Source organism: Dasypus novemcinctus, chromosome 31 (genome assembly GCF_030445035.2).
Source record: "Dasypus novemcinctus isolate mDasNov1 chromosome 31, mDasNov1.1.hap2, whole genome shotgun sequence".
NCBI classification, from domain to species: domain Eukaryota; kingdom Metazoa; phylum Chordata; class Mammalia; order Cingulata; family Dasypodidae; genus Dasypus; species Dasypus novemcinctus.
The window spans coordinates 33640891-33656686 of record NC_080703.1 but is presented as its reverse complement, the minus strand read 5'-3'; the positions used below and the strand labels follow the sequence as shown (position 1 = coordinate 33656686).

Below are 15796 nucleotides of genomic sequence, written 5' to 3'. Positions count from 1 at the left end.
TTGTAGTTTCATAAGGACAGAGACCATCCTTTACATCTCTGTGCTGAATACCTGACATAGTTCAATGCTGGAATAGATAATCACATAGCAAACACGTGTTTAGTGACTGAGAAAGTGAGCAGCCAACCAAACTCTACTTTCCTTGATGAAGGATTCCATTAGACCAGTGGTCCTTGGACAAGGGCATCCATATCAACTTGTGAACATGTTGAAATGCTGATTTTCAGGCCCCACCCCAGACCTCCTGAATGAGAAACTCAGGGGGTAAAACCCAGGAAACTATGTTTTAATAAACCTTCTGGGTGATTCTGAGGCACACTTAACTTTGAAAAACACTAACTTAGACTAATTAAAACTAAAAGCCAAAGATCTCCTTTCAAGGGCTCAAATACATTTACCTATCTTAAGAGCATTTGCTTTTCTTTAAATTATGAAGTATTTCATATATCCAACGTGCATATTAAACTGTATTGCAGACGGCCATGTGGCCGCTATTCAGATTTGGTCTATTTGCTTTACCTCTATAAGAAATAAAACACTAAAGACCTATCTCCCTGTCTTTTTTCCTCTCCCTTCTTCCCTCTCTTGCCAAGCTAACCACTATTTTATAGTTGGTGAGTTTTTCCCATGCATGTTTTTATACTTTTATTACGTAGGTGTATAGGTATTTACTTTTTAATGAGGGACTTTGTCCAGGATGTTAAAGTAGAAATTAAAACACTGCCTTGGCAGGCTGCATGAGAAGATGCCTAAGTATCAGGCAACCAGTGCCAACCAAACCTGCCCCTCACTAATACTTGGTAGGGGAAAATGGGCTTACTTTAGCTTTCTGAAATGCAATCAGTGGAGTTTAAAATCTGAAAATCAAACTATGCTTACTCAACTGTAGCTGATTTTAAAAGTTAACATAGTTTTGAATTGTATGCCTAACTAATGGACACATTCTCCAAGATCCATTCATTCTTTACAAACTATCACATTCATCTCTTATCGTCTGTCTTTGATGCCAACTTGCTAATACAAAGCTTATTAAAACAAGCTGGAGTCCTTGAATCAACCTTCTATTGTTCCCTTCTTATCTACTGTGCATTTAGCTATAAGATCAGTTCCTCTAAAACATCACCCTGATCATTTTCTTCCATAATTGAAGGGCCTCTGATAGCCACCTAACTGTGACCAGATCTGTTAGGATCCCCCCTCCCTCACCCTCATATCCCTTTTAACCAAATCCCAATTTATTTTGAGTACCAAGGTACATTTCCTAGCCTGCTTTGCAAATAGGAGTTGGCAGGTGAGTTTGTAGGTAGAAGCTGTAAGAGGGAATTCTGGTAAGGCCTCTGTTTTAGTTTCCTAGCTGCTAAAACAAACACCATACCAGGGCTCGGCTTAACGATAGGAATTTATTAACTCATGGTATCAGAGGCTAGAAGGTGTGCTTCCTCCTGGGATTGGTAGTGTTTTGGCGGGCCAGCAGTCTTTGGGGTTCCTTGTTTTTTTTTTTCATCACATGGCAATGCACACGGCAGTGGCCCTTCTCCTTTCTCTTCCAGATTCTGTTGGCTTGCAGCTTCCTGCTTCAGCTGTGGCTTCTCTCTGGGGCCTTCTTTATAAGACCTCCAGTCTTAGGATTAAGACTCACCTTGATTCAGATGGCCACAGCTTAACTAAAAATAGCCCCATCTAAAGGTCCTATTTACAACGGGTTCATACCCACAGGTGTGAAGGTTGAGAATACGTTTTCCTGGGGCTCCAGAATTCAATCTCTGTTGGAAATTGAACCATGTTCCCCACAAAAAAAAAAGCATGTTCAGGTCCCAGCCCCTGGTACTGTGAGTGTGAACCCATTTGTAAATTAGACCTTTGAGATTATTAGTTATTAGTTAAGGTGTGCCCAAACTGAATGGGGTGGGGGGGCTTAATCCAATATGGCCAAAGTCCTTATAAGCAGAGGAAATTGGACAGAGAAGCAAAGCCATGGGAAGAGCAAGAAACTGGAAGTCAATGGAACCTAGAAAAGAAAGGAGAAGATAGCGCCATATGCATTGCCAGGTGAAAGAAAAGCCAAGGACCAAAGACTGGCAGCAGCCAACCCTAGACTTTGGGCAGAAAGCATCACCTTGCTTTAGGACTCCTCCTAGCCTGGAAACCATGAGCCAAAAAATCCCTGTTGCTTAAGCCAAATCCATTGTACGGTATTTGTTTTAGCAACGAGGGAACTGACATGGGGTTCCTTACCGGAATTCCCACCCAACAACTTCTACTACCATCTTGCCTGTCAACTCCATCCTAAAACAATCCTGAACACTCCCTAAGGAGGGGAGACACTTCTGGCAATGGATGCTTTTTGCCCTCCTTCCTCGCCCCTCCCCCACATTTTTGCCCCCTTGAATGTATGTAACAGGCATTAGAGTTCCAGCAGCCCCCTGGGACCAGGAGTTTATCTTGAGGATAAGGTCATGTGCTAGGCAGACAGATAGAGGGTGCTGAGTACCTGGTGATCATAGAAGCATCCCATTTGCTCTGGAGAGAAACAGGAGCCTCCTTGTGCTTAAGCCACTGGTATTTATGGGTTTTTGTTATGGGCAGTCAGATCTAATACAAATAAATATGTTTAAGGATAATTCTTAGAAAGTTAAGACCAAATTCCTTAGCCTGGAAGTTGAGGGCTTCCATAATCAGGCTCTAACCATCTTGCTCTTCTCCCTAACCAGACTTGAACTCTTTTAGATCGCTCTGCTCATGTTTTTAATGGGGAAAATAATTGGGGAAAGGAAAAAAGCACTAAAACTCAAATCAGGATATTTTCCCCATTTGTTAACAGTCCTTACAGACAGTTTAGTAGCTCAAAAAATTCAGGTTAACTGAATTTTAAAAAGTCAACAGAAATAAAAAAGTCAATGGACTGGACTTAAATTATTTACATTTTACCTTCACTCTCATTCTCATGAATAATTAAGTCTTACTACACACATATTGCATTTTCCTAAGACCATTTGATAGATTGATAGATGAATACATACATATAAATACATAATTTTCAAGAATATTGGCCCCACGAGAATCATTTGCCCAAAGTCACTGGAATGGAGAACACATAGACTTTCTATCTTGGTTATTTCCACTTGGATAAGATGAATTTTAATGACTTGAAGAAACAGTTTTTGTCAAATGGGCATAGATATGCAAAGAAGAAAATTCTGCTTAAACTCTTCCATTGTATAATTTCATTTCTGCTCTCATACGCATTGAACTAAGCTGGCTGGATAAAAATCTTCTGCTAAATTAAATCTGATTTGATTAGGAAATTAGTGTGCATGCCCAGCCAAAGCACAGTACGTGTGGGTTAAAAAAAAAATTTGTCCTGGTTATTTTTATTTTGATGGATGACTCCATGCCTCATTGGTGAACTAAAGTTTTGTTAATGTTTATCTGTGTTGTCAAATACACAGGCCTTGGCCCTCTGTTGGGAAATCTTTTAAGTAGTAGACAGCCTGTCTTTTCCGAAGAAAACTAATACAGCCTCAAAGCCGGACGATTCAAGCATCTTCAAATGCTTCCTGCTCCAATGCCACGTGGCGCCCTCTTGCCACTTCCTAACATTGTCATCGTTCAAGCATTTCCCTTGCTCTCCCCTGTCCCAGTTTTCCCACCAGACTCTAACTGGCAGACTTGGCCAGTGGATCTTGGCTGCTCTGGTCTATGTCCTTAGCTGCATTTCACCTTCCTGCCTGACTTCTAAAACACACAAATAGAAATATTTAAATAGGGTTCGATCAAAGAGTTTTAGGGGAGGAAAGTGCTTTTTAGAGTCAAAATGCATTATTACAAGGTTTTAGTTACAAAGCTCATCATCTGATAGGAACTGACACATACCCAAATCAAAAAGATTGAATCTGGGAAGCAGATTTGGCTCAACGGATAGAGCATCTGCCTACCGTATAGGAGGTCCAGGGTTCAAACCCAGGGCCTCCTGACCTGTGTGGTGAGCTGGCCCACGTGCAGTGCTGCCACATGCAAGGAGTGTCATGACATGTCGGGCAGTCCCCCATGTAGGGGAGCCCCACGCTCAAGGATACACCCCGTAAGGAGAGCCATCCCACACGATGAAAACACAGCCTGCCCAGGAGTGGTGCTGCACACACAGAGAGCTGACGGAGCAACATGACACAACAAAGAGAGACACAGATTCCGGTGTCACTGACAAGAATGCAAGCGGACACAGAAGAGCACACAGCAAATGTCCATAGACAACTGGAGGGGGGAGGGGAGAGAAATAAATAAAAAATAAACCTTTAAAAAAAGACCGAATCCACGAGCAGCCTGTTTGACAGAAGTCACCTAAAGCCTGTCTTCTAATCCATCACCAGATGTCCTACTGAGCTAAGACAGAGGAGAAGGAATCTTTTATTTCATACACTAGTGAGAAAACATTCGGAAGAGTAGGAGCAAAAGATTTAAAAATGGTGGAAAATTCCCCAACATGATTAATGGCACATATTAAAATAATGCACGACAAAAAATGAGGTTGGCATCTGAGAAACAGAGATAATGCCACAATATGAAATCCCAAATTAAAGAACTGTCTTCCGAGAGGCTTGCAGGATGGGGACTCACCAAGGCACCTTGTTCTTTCAGGAAGGATCAACACAGCATCGGGTGGAGAGCTGCATCCAGCTCTTGATTTACCCACAATGACCACGTTTATGTACAGTACCCCCAGAGGACCCCAAGCTTGCTTTGATCTTCCCTTTCTCGCACCATGTTCTTGATTAGGTCAAATTCAGGAAAGGGGGCTCAGGAGGCCCCTCTGTCGGGGATGCGGGTTGAAGCTAAGACCACCAATAACTATCAGGCTGAGTCTAGGTCAATGTAAGCCTGCAGACCAGGGGTCCTTAACCTTTTCTGTTCCACGGACCCTTTGCCAGTCGGGTGAAAACCACGGACCCCTTACTAAGTCCACACTACCCTGTGTATTATTTAATAAATAGATCACACTCACCACCAACGCGTCCCCACCAGAAGAATGTTTTTTTGAATTTCAATTCAAGCTCACGGACCGCTTGTTAAGAACTCCTGCTGTAGAACCACTTTGATTGTGCCCGACATGGGCTCATACCTGCCTTGCAAAATCTGGAGCTAAAATCCCAGTGTGCTCGTATGTGGAGCATTCCAAGTCATCTGGCTGATTTAAGTAAATAAATAATATGTACCAGCATGTATGCACGTTACATATAATGTTCACCACACTTTTTTTTTCCTCACGTGGAATCTGTGAAATTCCACATACATGGAATTTGATACAGGAGCTCAATATTTAAGCAGATAAAAGTCAAGCTCAAGGCCTAGAGCAGCATTGTGCCTGGGAATTTCCTCCTGTCAGCCTTCATGTTACTCAAATGTGGCCAGTCTCGAAGCCAAACTCAGCATGTAAATGCAATGCCTTCCCCCCAGCGTGGGACATGACACCCGGAGATGAGCCTCCCTGGCACCGAGGGACCACTATCAACTACCAACTGATGATGCAACTGGAAAATGACCTCATACGGAAGGTTCAACGCGGATCAGCGGAATATCCCTGTCTACATAAAATAACATGACTTTAAAATGCTGTTTGACCTAATGTAAGGGGGAAATGGAAAGGAGAAATGAGTTTATATGGCTACGAGTCTCTAAAAAAGAGTCTGGAGGCTGTCAGAAGGATTGCCCTTATGCACAACTGAGCAGAGTCTGAGAGACAGATAAAGCAGATACAACCCCCAGATATCGGTTCCTTCGAGGGCTAAAGAGACCCATGGGAGTTATGGTCATGGCTGATGGGGTTAACTACCAGGTCAGATGGCCCCTCTTTGGAACTGGTGTTTATGTGTGATGAATCTGGACTCAGATGGGATCTCTCTTCATAAGACTTTCATGCTAATGTGCTGGAGGTGCAGTTAGTGTCGGGGTTTAAGATATATTTAGGGGATTTGAATCTCTGGACTGACAGTGTGATAGCCAGGTCCTGAGCCTCAACAGACTCCAGCACCTACAATCTGACTTATTGGGCTCACCACACTCAGCTAAGATGGAGTTGAAGAAGGACAACCACCACACCATGGAGCCTAGAGTGATTACAACTGAAAGTGGGAGGATTGCATCCAGCATCCATGTGGAATCTGAGCCTCCTCTTGACATAGAGGTGCAATGGACACAACCAATCCAATGTCCACATAGAAAAGGTGGCATTGGATTGAGAAAAGTGGACATGATGGCTGATGGGTATGGGGAAAGGCAGGAAGAGATGAGAGGTGGAGGCGTCTTTGGGACATGGAGCTGCCCTGGATGGTGCTTCAGGGGCAATCACCGGACATTGTAAATCCTCACAGGGCCCACTGGATGAATGGGGGAGAGTGTGGGCCATGGTGTGGACCGTTGACCATGGGGTGCGGGGGTGCCCAGAGATGTACTTGCCAAATGCAATGGATGTGTCATGATGATGGGAGGGAGTGTTGCTGGGGGGGGGGGGGAGAAGTGGGGCGGGGGTGGTAGGGTTCAATGGGACCTCATATATATATTTTTTTAATGTAATATTATTACAAAGTCAATTAAAAAAAAAAAGTCAAGCTGCATCTTGGTTGGGTACCCCAGATTCTTCCCACCCACCAGATACTCCTTCAGTAGAGGCTTTTAAGGGGGCTGCTCAGAACCTCCAAAGCTCAGGGGGCTCTATCTGGTAAAGGCTTCATCTTTCAGGCTTCTCGCATTCTATCTGCCTCACAGTAAGAGGGCATTAATTCTCGGTTTCTGTGGTCAGGGGAACCAAGTATTGTATTGGTGTCTCCCCTCCCAGTATTTCCAGGGTACTCATCTCAGCCACTTCATAGGCTGACATGTAATGGTACCACTTGCCAGACTTCTCTGATAATTTTTTTTTCTTCTGGTTTTGGTGAGTATTGAACAAAGAAAGTGCTGAAAAGAAGCATGGTCTCGTATTTTCTGAAAACTTTGCGTAATGACCTTGGAATCAACTCTATAAATACTCCACAGAGCTTTAAGAAAGATGATAAAACTTCCAACTCTGACCTTAGTGTTTTCATCCACCAAATGCCCTATTTATTTTTGTTTATTTTCCCTCTTGGTGTAGGTTTTTAAACTGCGGTGTAATTTACATAGAGTAAAAAGCAGAGATGAGTTTTGACAAATGCATGCATCAGTGTAACCTACACGTCTATAGAGATATAGAACATTCTAGAAAGTTCCCTTGTGGCCTTTCCAAGTCAATCCTCTCTTCTCCCTGAGGTAATCACCGTTGTGATTTCTGATACCGTAGATGAGTGTTGCTTTTTCTGGAACTATATATACGTGGATTAATAGGGTGTATGCTCTTTTGAGGCCAACATCTCGTTTTTTGAGCATCTATAAAAATCTCCTCTCAGTTTCCTTATGTGTAAATTGAGGGCTTGTACTGAAGAACAGTGCAAGTATTCTAAGGCAACTTCTGGTAGGGGCCTCAGAAGTCCCCTCAATTGGGCACAGGGTGGCAAAGAGGCTGAGGTGTGGGATTTGTGGCTACCCTTTTCACCTCAAACAAAACAGCTCTACTTCAGCAATTCCTACAAACTGGGGTTCACATAAGATTTCATTTGGGAAAAGGGGGGTCCTTTATAAACAATGTTAGTGCAGCCCATGTCTAGATGATTCTTCATGCTCCTTCTCTCTGGAGTGTTCTATAAATTACCAGCAGTGTTTTCTGATTTGAGAGCTGGGGTTGGTCTCCCCAGGGGAAGGCTGGGGGACAGAGAAGGCCAGACTGGGGCCCCCCAGCGAGGGCCCGGCATTGAACGCTGTAATATAAGTCCCAGCTCCAATCAGATAGCACCACCCAATCTGAGGTGTCTGCACAATAGGCCAGAGGCCTTGGGAAGGGGAGGCACAAAGACATAATTCAAAACCCGACTCCCGCGGCCAGCGAGCCTTTCACATGGACTCCACCAAACCCTGGAGAAGCCTGAAAGTCACGTTACAGCCAGAAAGACTTTTTTTTTTCATGGTTAACTTTTAAACTGCTAAAAATAATAAACACAGAGAGGAAAGTGCTGACACAACCTTAACGGCAGAGACAAGCTGAAACTGTGTTGTTATAAGAACGCAAACAAACTGGGTTCCAAACAGGCTGCCGGACATCCCCAGCCCCTTGGGTCTACAGGGAGAATTAGAAGGCTTCTCAGTAAGGAACGTGGAGCTTCTCTGCCTCAGGTGCTTCTACCCCATCTGACTTGCTGAATTACCTAATTTTTATGCCTTTTATAGGACTCAAGGAAAAAGACTGGTGAGGCCTGCTGAATTTCCACCCAGCACAATTTTCCTTCACGACAAGTGAAAAACTGGGCTTCTTTCTTTCACTGTCCCATTATTGCTCTTATTCCCCTAAGTGAATTTTTCCTCTCTGTTGTGTTTTTAGCCCATGTAATGTTCTGTTTCTCCTGAACCCTATAACGATCAAAACCATGCTTAAAAAAAAATAGCACCACCACAAATTAGAAATGACTCCAGTAATACCAAAAAAAAAAAAAAAAGACAACTAGTGGCAAAGATCATGAGTCCGCAAACAGTAAAGTCAAGCTTGACATCTGACCTTCGTATCCATTAAATCATGTGTGACTCTTGGCACCCACACAGGATGGCCACTGGGAGGGAAACTGCAGATCTGGAAAAAAGGAAACACAAGAAGATAAGTATTTTTGTTGTGTTTTTTTTTTTAAAGTTCCCCAACACTTGATTAATCTGCAACTGCTTTTCTTTCTGTTTAAATGGGGTCTGGTTTCAGAGTTTTCTCTGATTTTAAATAAATGCAATTAGACTCAGATGACACCTCGCTCTAAGGGGGAGATGGTTTCATAGAAGGGGACGTGAACACCCGCCTGCGGTGACACTTTACAGGCACAAGGACAACTGGTGTGGAGCCTAAAGACCTGCTTTTCTGCGGCATCTCAGAAATAGGGCCTTGGAGTTTGGGATCCCAAGCCTGGGAAGATGACTAAAAGGCAAACGTAGTCTTAATTCCTCTCCACATTTTGTGCTAAGGAGGGTTCAGCTGTTTTCCAAGGGCAATACCTTGGAAAGGGCATAACAACTAGAAGTTGCATGTGTGCCATGGAAGGGTCATTACCATCGGATGCCCCAACAGGCTGTTCGTCAGGGATGTATCTGAGCATGAAGCTCTGGAGCTGTCTATTAATAGATAGTCTCGAGTGCGATTATATCAGGAACACTTCTCGCAGGTATAAGTAAAACAAAAGAGGTAGCCAAGCAGACGGTGGCACCGACTCCTGCAGCAGATGAGGTCTCTGCACAGAGAGAGCCAGAAACTGCTTTTCTGTTCACTGTGGTCCCACAATTTTTGTTGTTGTTGTCGTGGGGAACTCAGAATCATAGAAAAATAGAGGTACATCAAAGATATATTTGGGTTCCTGCTATGTTAACATTTTTGCCATATCTGACCTGTCTTTTGAAAAAAATATTTCTATTTAAGAAAAGAAAAAAAGCATTGGTACAACCCGCTGGACAACCTCAACCAAGCCCAGACCACGAATTTGGTTTGTATCTTTCCAGTCCACTTAAAAAAAAAATTATATACATACATATCCATGCCAATAAAGTGTTTGTGCAATTCTATTGCATCCTTAGAATATGAACCTATGTGTGTCTACTAGACATTAGATACTTTTTTGACTCAACATGATTGTCAGATCTTATCATGTTGATCTAGACCAGCTCATTCCCTTGAACTGCCGCATTGAATAAATATACTCTGTCACTGCTTTTTTGCACAACACCCAATGCTTACGGCACCATATTATTAAAGGGACTGTTGGTATGTATGGGTGTGCATATATATATATGTGTGTATGTGCATTTTTTCTGCTACTGGACCCTGAACTTTCTGAGTGTGCCTCCACGTCTTTGCTTTCATAGCAGCCCTTCTATCTTAACGATGCCACATAGGATGGGCACTAAACATGTTGAAAAACAAAACATACTTGTTAGCAATTGCCCTGCTTATTAATTTTCCTCCCTTTTTTTTTTTTTTTTGGCTTTTAACTCAGTCTTTTTTTTTTTTAATTGATTTTGTAAAAATATTACATTAAAAAAAAATATATGAGGACCCATTCAACCCCACCACCCCCACCCCACCACTCCCCGCCCAGCAACACTCACTCCCATCATCATGACACATCCATTGCATTTGGTAAGTACATCTCTGGGTATCTCTGCATCTCATGGTCATTGGTCCACATCATGGCCCACACTCTCCCCCTTTCCTCCCTTTTTAAACAACATTAAGGAAGACTCTGGAGTTCTGTTTATTCTTCAAAGTCCCCTTCCACTGCTCTTGTCATAAATATTCAAACCCCAAGTGTCAATAATACCTCACTGCTAACTAGGCAATCAGGAACTCCGATAGTAGGAGGCTAAAGACCAAGACATATAAGAAGCATTTTCTAAAACTGTTCTCAAGGATTAAATTGACAAGGACAGGGTGATGCTTGCATTTGTTACTGTTGTTATCATTTAATGGTGATTATGACTCAATATACAGCACTAGCCCTCACACTCATATTTAAAAATCAAACAGGGAAGCAGATTTGGCCTAATGGATAGGGTGTCCACCTACCACATGGGAGGTCAGGGTTCAAACCCAGGGCCTCTTGACCCATGTGATGAGCTGGCCCACATGCAGTGCTGGTGCATGCAAGGAGTGCCGTGCCATGCAGGGGTGTCCCCCACATAGGGGAGCCCCATGCGCAAGGAGTGTGCCACGTAAGGAGAGCAGCCCAGAGCGAGAAAAAGTGCAGCCTGCCCACACACAGAGAGCTGATGCAGTAAGATGACACACACAAAAAAAGAGACACAGATTCTGGGTGCTGCTGACAAGAATACAGGCATACATAGAACACACAGCAAATGGACACAGAGTGCAGACAATTGGGGCGGGGTGGGGAAGCGGAGAGAAATAAATAAAAAATAAATCTTAAAAAAAATAAAATAAAATAAAGACAGTACCTTACATACAAAAACAACATTGGATTTTGATATATTTTTGAAGGTGTCATTCTGATTTAAACTTTGAAGAATATATATGAACTTAACTCAGTGGTAATAACCTAAAATTTCTCCAGTAATGGTTAATAATAATCAGTACTATATAAAACATTTATTAGGCATCCTTTATGGTCTGGGTTGTGCTAATTTCACTAACACAGTCCTCACAACAATCACAAAATAGATATTTTTCATAACCCCTTTTTCCAGATGAGGAATAGACAAATAGAGAAAGGTTAAGAATTTTGCCCAAAATCACACAGTGAAGAAGAGGCGAGCCAGGAATTTCATTCAGGTGGTCTAATGTCACAGGCCTTGTTCTGAATTACTGAGAACAGGTTCAGATTCTAGAGCAAAAAGTGGTGTCACTTATGTGGCTTCCAAGTTTGGTAAAATACAAACACATGACATCCCTTTCAAGGAATGATTCATACCCAGAACAAAGCAAATTAGAATTCTCCAGGTAGACAAACTCAACGTGAAATCCCAGGGATGAAAAAAGTTTAAAGAACTAAGCTCCAGGCCCTTCCAACTTCCACATACCCATTTTCAATTCTTCTTCTCTTTAGAAAACAGGGAGCTGTGAATTTGCTCATCACTCAAAGGAGACGCCCAATGGTGTTTACACAAGAGTCAAAGCAAAAATGAGAATCAGTCCCTGGGACAACTTTAACCCAGAATATGTGTTCTTTACACATTTTTAATGGGGCACAAATATATTAGTGTGGTTATTTTGTAGTTTCAGAAGAATTTGTTTTGTAACTGATTCATATTTATATTTGGAATACATTTATTTCTGGGCATGAAACAGTTCATTTTGTTAAGTCATATGACCTGAGGTGAGATTGGCAAAATTTCCCATGACTGCTTCCAATTAATGCAAATTGAGGGTTAAAGGATAAAAAAAAAGTCCCTTTAACTTGGTTTACTAATATGTTATTTATAAATGGCTCCATACTTGATTTTTTTTTTAAACGGTAACTATGTACAAGTAAAACTGTTCGGAACAAACCAGCAAACACATAATGTGTATTTAATAGCAATGATTTAATTATCATAGGGTAAGTTTACGGTAAAAAAATTAATGCTGTTTATTTATATATTTATGATTTTTTAAAGTCTCTGGTCTCTTGTCAAGTGTTATGGAGCCTAAGAGAAACTAATTGCATTGCATTAATGGTCTACTTTCTTCACCCCTCCCTGTATCCATCAGTTTGTCGTGAGAATTGGAAGTCCCTCTCCCTAAAGAGGGTGAGTCTATTTTCCTGCCCTTTGATTCTGGCTCTGGCCATGTGACTTGCTTTGGCCAATGGAATGTTAGCAGACATGCTGCACAAAGAGGTCTAAAAAATTTCTTATGTTGATGCTCTTTTTTTAAAAAAAAACTTCTCCTCTGGAAATGCCTTGAGAACATGCCTACACTAGCCTGTCAGGGGTGGGAAACATGGAGTAGAGCTGACTCACACAAGCTGTCTCCACCAGGCGACCACAGACTGGTCCAGACTAGCCTAGCCCTCTATGTATGAGCGAGCCCAGTCAAGACGAGCAGAACCACTGAGTAACCTACCCCGACCACAGCTACGTGAGGGAGCCCAGTGGATACTGGAAGAACCACCTGGCCAACCTGCCTCATGCACCGATAAATGATAATTGCTTTCAATTATTGAGTTTTTTCATCCCCCAGTGACCCCAAGTAATATCACTGCCCCTAATTCACTCATTTTAAAAAGAGATGCCCACACAGACGTTGTTTTAAAATTCGTAATAAAATTCGTTAAATAGCCACCAAATGCCAGCTGTATCATTCAAAGTTCAACCAGGAAAACATAAGACAGCCTAAATATTTAAACAGAGGGACTTTAATGCAGGAAATTGATTACACAGGTGAAGGAAAAGATGTGATGCCAAAGAAAGGGGAGCTCAAAACAGCAGAAACCCCTAAGTTATAAGGACAAAGAAAAGAGATGTCAACACTGGAAGCTCAATGGGCCTCTCCAGTAGAAGATGAAACCATCCAGAAGACATGGTTGCTATCAGAGATACTGTGTGAGGCACAGAGAGTGGGAAGAAATATCATGGCTTCTCTTTTCCTTCACTCCTTCGATTTCCTTCCAGGACTTTCCCATGGCTGAACCCCGGTGGAGGCTAATTTACTCAAAACGTAGGTAGTACAACCTTCAGGCGGCAACCTCCAGTGATATAAGGCAGGTCAGCGGAAGGGTAAAAATACATCTGAGGGCAACAGGGAAACACACCAACATGATACAAGGTGTTACTAAGCACCGAGTGCCACATCCATAAAGTAACTGGGAATTAGAATAGACACTGGGCTTGCCGGCTGGAAAGGCACCAAATAGGTGAGACAGAGGGAGAAGACGTTCAGGCAGCATCAGCTGTGGGAGCAGAGAGACACGAGGCTGCTGTAAATATGGGGGAATAGAAGTCTTCTGGTTTGGCTTAGAGAGCTGTGTATCTGAGAAGGGGGTGGGGGTTGGACAGTGGATGCCAGAAAGGCAGGGAATACAGCCAGAGATTGAAAGATTTTGGATCCCAGTCCAGACAAATTAGACTGTGTTCTGAAGGCAATGGGAAATTAAAAGGTTCGGAGCAGAGAGTAATGTGATCCAAACGTGCTCTAGGAATATTACTCTGATAGAAATTTGAGGACTGGGTTGGAGGAACCAGATCATGGATTATTAATTAAGTGTTCATCTCAGGGAATTTATAACCCTTCTGAAATAATCTGCAGAAATTTCAATTTTCTGAGAGATGATGCAGAGCTTTCATATGCTTTTCAATGGAGTCTATGACTTCTCACCTCACCTTAAGTTTTAAGCACTAGAAGCAGGGAAGCTAGCTAGAAAGCAACTATAATAACTCTTTTAATGAGGATCAGAAACTTAACAGTGGGGTTATGGAAAGACGTGAAGAGATAGGCATTTATAAGGAAATATACAAATGATCTAGATGAACAGGAACAAGAAATAAAACAAGAGCAAGAGATACTGAAAGTTTTAACTGTGGGCAATACTCATCTGCAAGTCCCTTCCCGTTACCTGCAAAATGGAGGAAGCAACTCATGTTTCCAAGATCATATAGATTGGCTGAAGTAAACACTTCCAAGGTAAATACTGGCATTTAAATTACCACTGTCCGCCTCCCATGTTCATCACAGATATCAATACTCAGACACAACATTTTTTGATTGCGAAGTCCAAATGCAACCTTGAAATCCTTCTCAAAGAGCACCTGGGGCAGCCATTGCCAGTCCATTCAAGATGAAACCTACGTACCATCTCTGCTCTAAGAGTTTTTCTAGAGCTACTATTTGTATTGATTGTACTGGCTGTTCTTTAGTTTCATGAAGTTACCAATGATGAATGGGTTTATTTTGTGGAATGTGTTATATATTAATATGACATGTATATGTGCATTTATATGCATATGTATCACATCAGGGAGACTTATTTATGTACATCTGGGTCACCAGCTAGATCTTATACAAGTTCTTGAATCCATAATAAGTCAACATAATTAATACTATTTTGATTTTAGCTGAATTGAGAAAACTATGCATAAATAAACATTTAATCTACTGTCAAATTACTATGTAAAGCTTGTAAATCATCATGACATCAAAAGAAGTACTAGCAGATTGATTGTTTGGTAAATTCTTCTTAACTCCAATCACAGGTAAGTAGGTACCACTATATTTTCCCTTCAATGCATGATTCTTGAATTTTCATTTGAATGTCATTATGTTAGTTTACTAACTTTGGGAAGTTCTCCAGCTGGCGTTAAGGAAAGAGGTGTAATTAGCATTACTTTTCATATATGACAGTAATGAAGACAGATTCAGATAAACCAAATTTTCTTTTATTTGGATTTTGATCAGCATGAAAATAATTACTGTCTATATCCACGTCACAACCTTCTGCTCATCTCAACCCAAATTGCAAAGTTTGATCTACTCAACATTTTGGAAAATGGTCTATATAGAAAAACAACCCATGAAAATGGAATAAAAACCTCTACTCCAGCAGTAATTATTTGACCGTGACCCAACATACAAAGTATAGCAAAGCACATATATATGTATTGGTGTGTGTATGTATATTCAACTAAAACAAAAGTTACACAAAATAATATCCTTATTTATGTGATGAACTTGGACATTTTCTATTCTATTCTACTATATTCTAGTCAATTTTTCATACTTAAAATTTATTAATGACCTGATAAATTGATTTCATGACCCACTAACAGGGCTCAGTACATAATCTGAAAACACTACTGTAGCAAATGACCAAAGTATTCCGATTTTATTTGCCTATGTAAATGTTTCCACAAATGACCAATCCTGAGCAACTTAGGAAAAAAAAAATCTCTTGGCTCACTCCCTAGTATCCTGGACGAAGCCAAGGTTTGCTGAGCCAACTTTTGTAGTTTGTGGTTGACAATGCCCGAAAACTGAAAGGCAGAGATCAAATCCTCACTTTCCCTCTTAACACATCTCTTCCGCTGGGTAATTTATACCGTGCAAGTATCAAGCTATTCAACCTTGCTGTCATTTACTGTTCTTTCTCCAACAGCAATGGAAACACCGGATTGGTTTACTGTTTTCTCTCTTTGGTAGAATTAGATGATTCTCCGCCCTACCCCTTAAAACAAGGATGGCATTCAGCACTCCGGAGCATCCTGCTGGAGAAGCCCC

General features: G+C 41.6%; 1 protein-coding gene across 13 annotated transcripts in view; it reads right to left on the bottom strand.

The window, feature by feature from the left end:
• Positions 1-15796, bottom strand: part of THRB (thyroid hormone receptor beta) — a 468309-nt gene that overhangs the window by 281860 nt on the left and 170653 nt on the right. For all 13 annotated transcript variants that reach the window (XM_058290895.2, XM_058290897.2, XM_058290890.2 and 10 more), the window contains one exon: positions 8615-8686. The gene's annotated coding sequence lies outside the window, so the exon portion shown is untranslated. The remainder of the gene's footprint in view (positions 1-8614; positions 8687-15796) is intronic.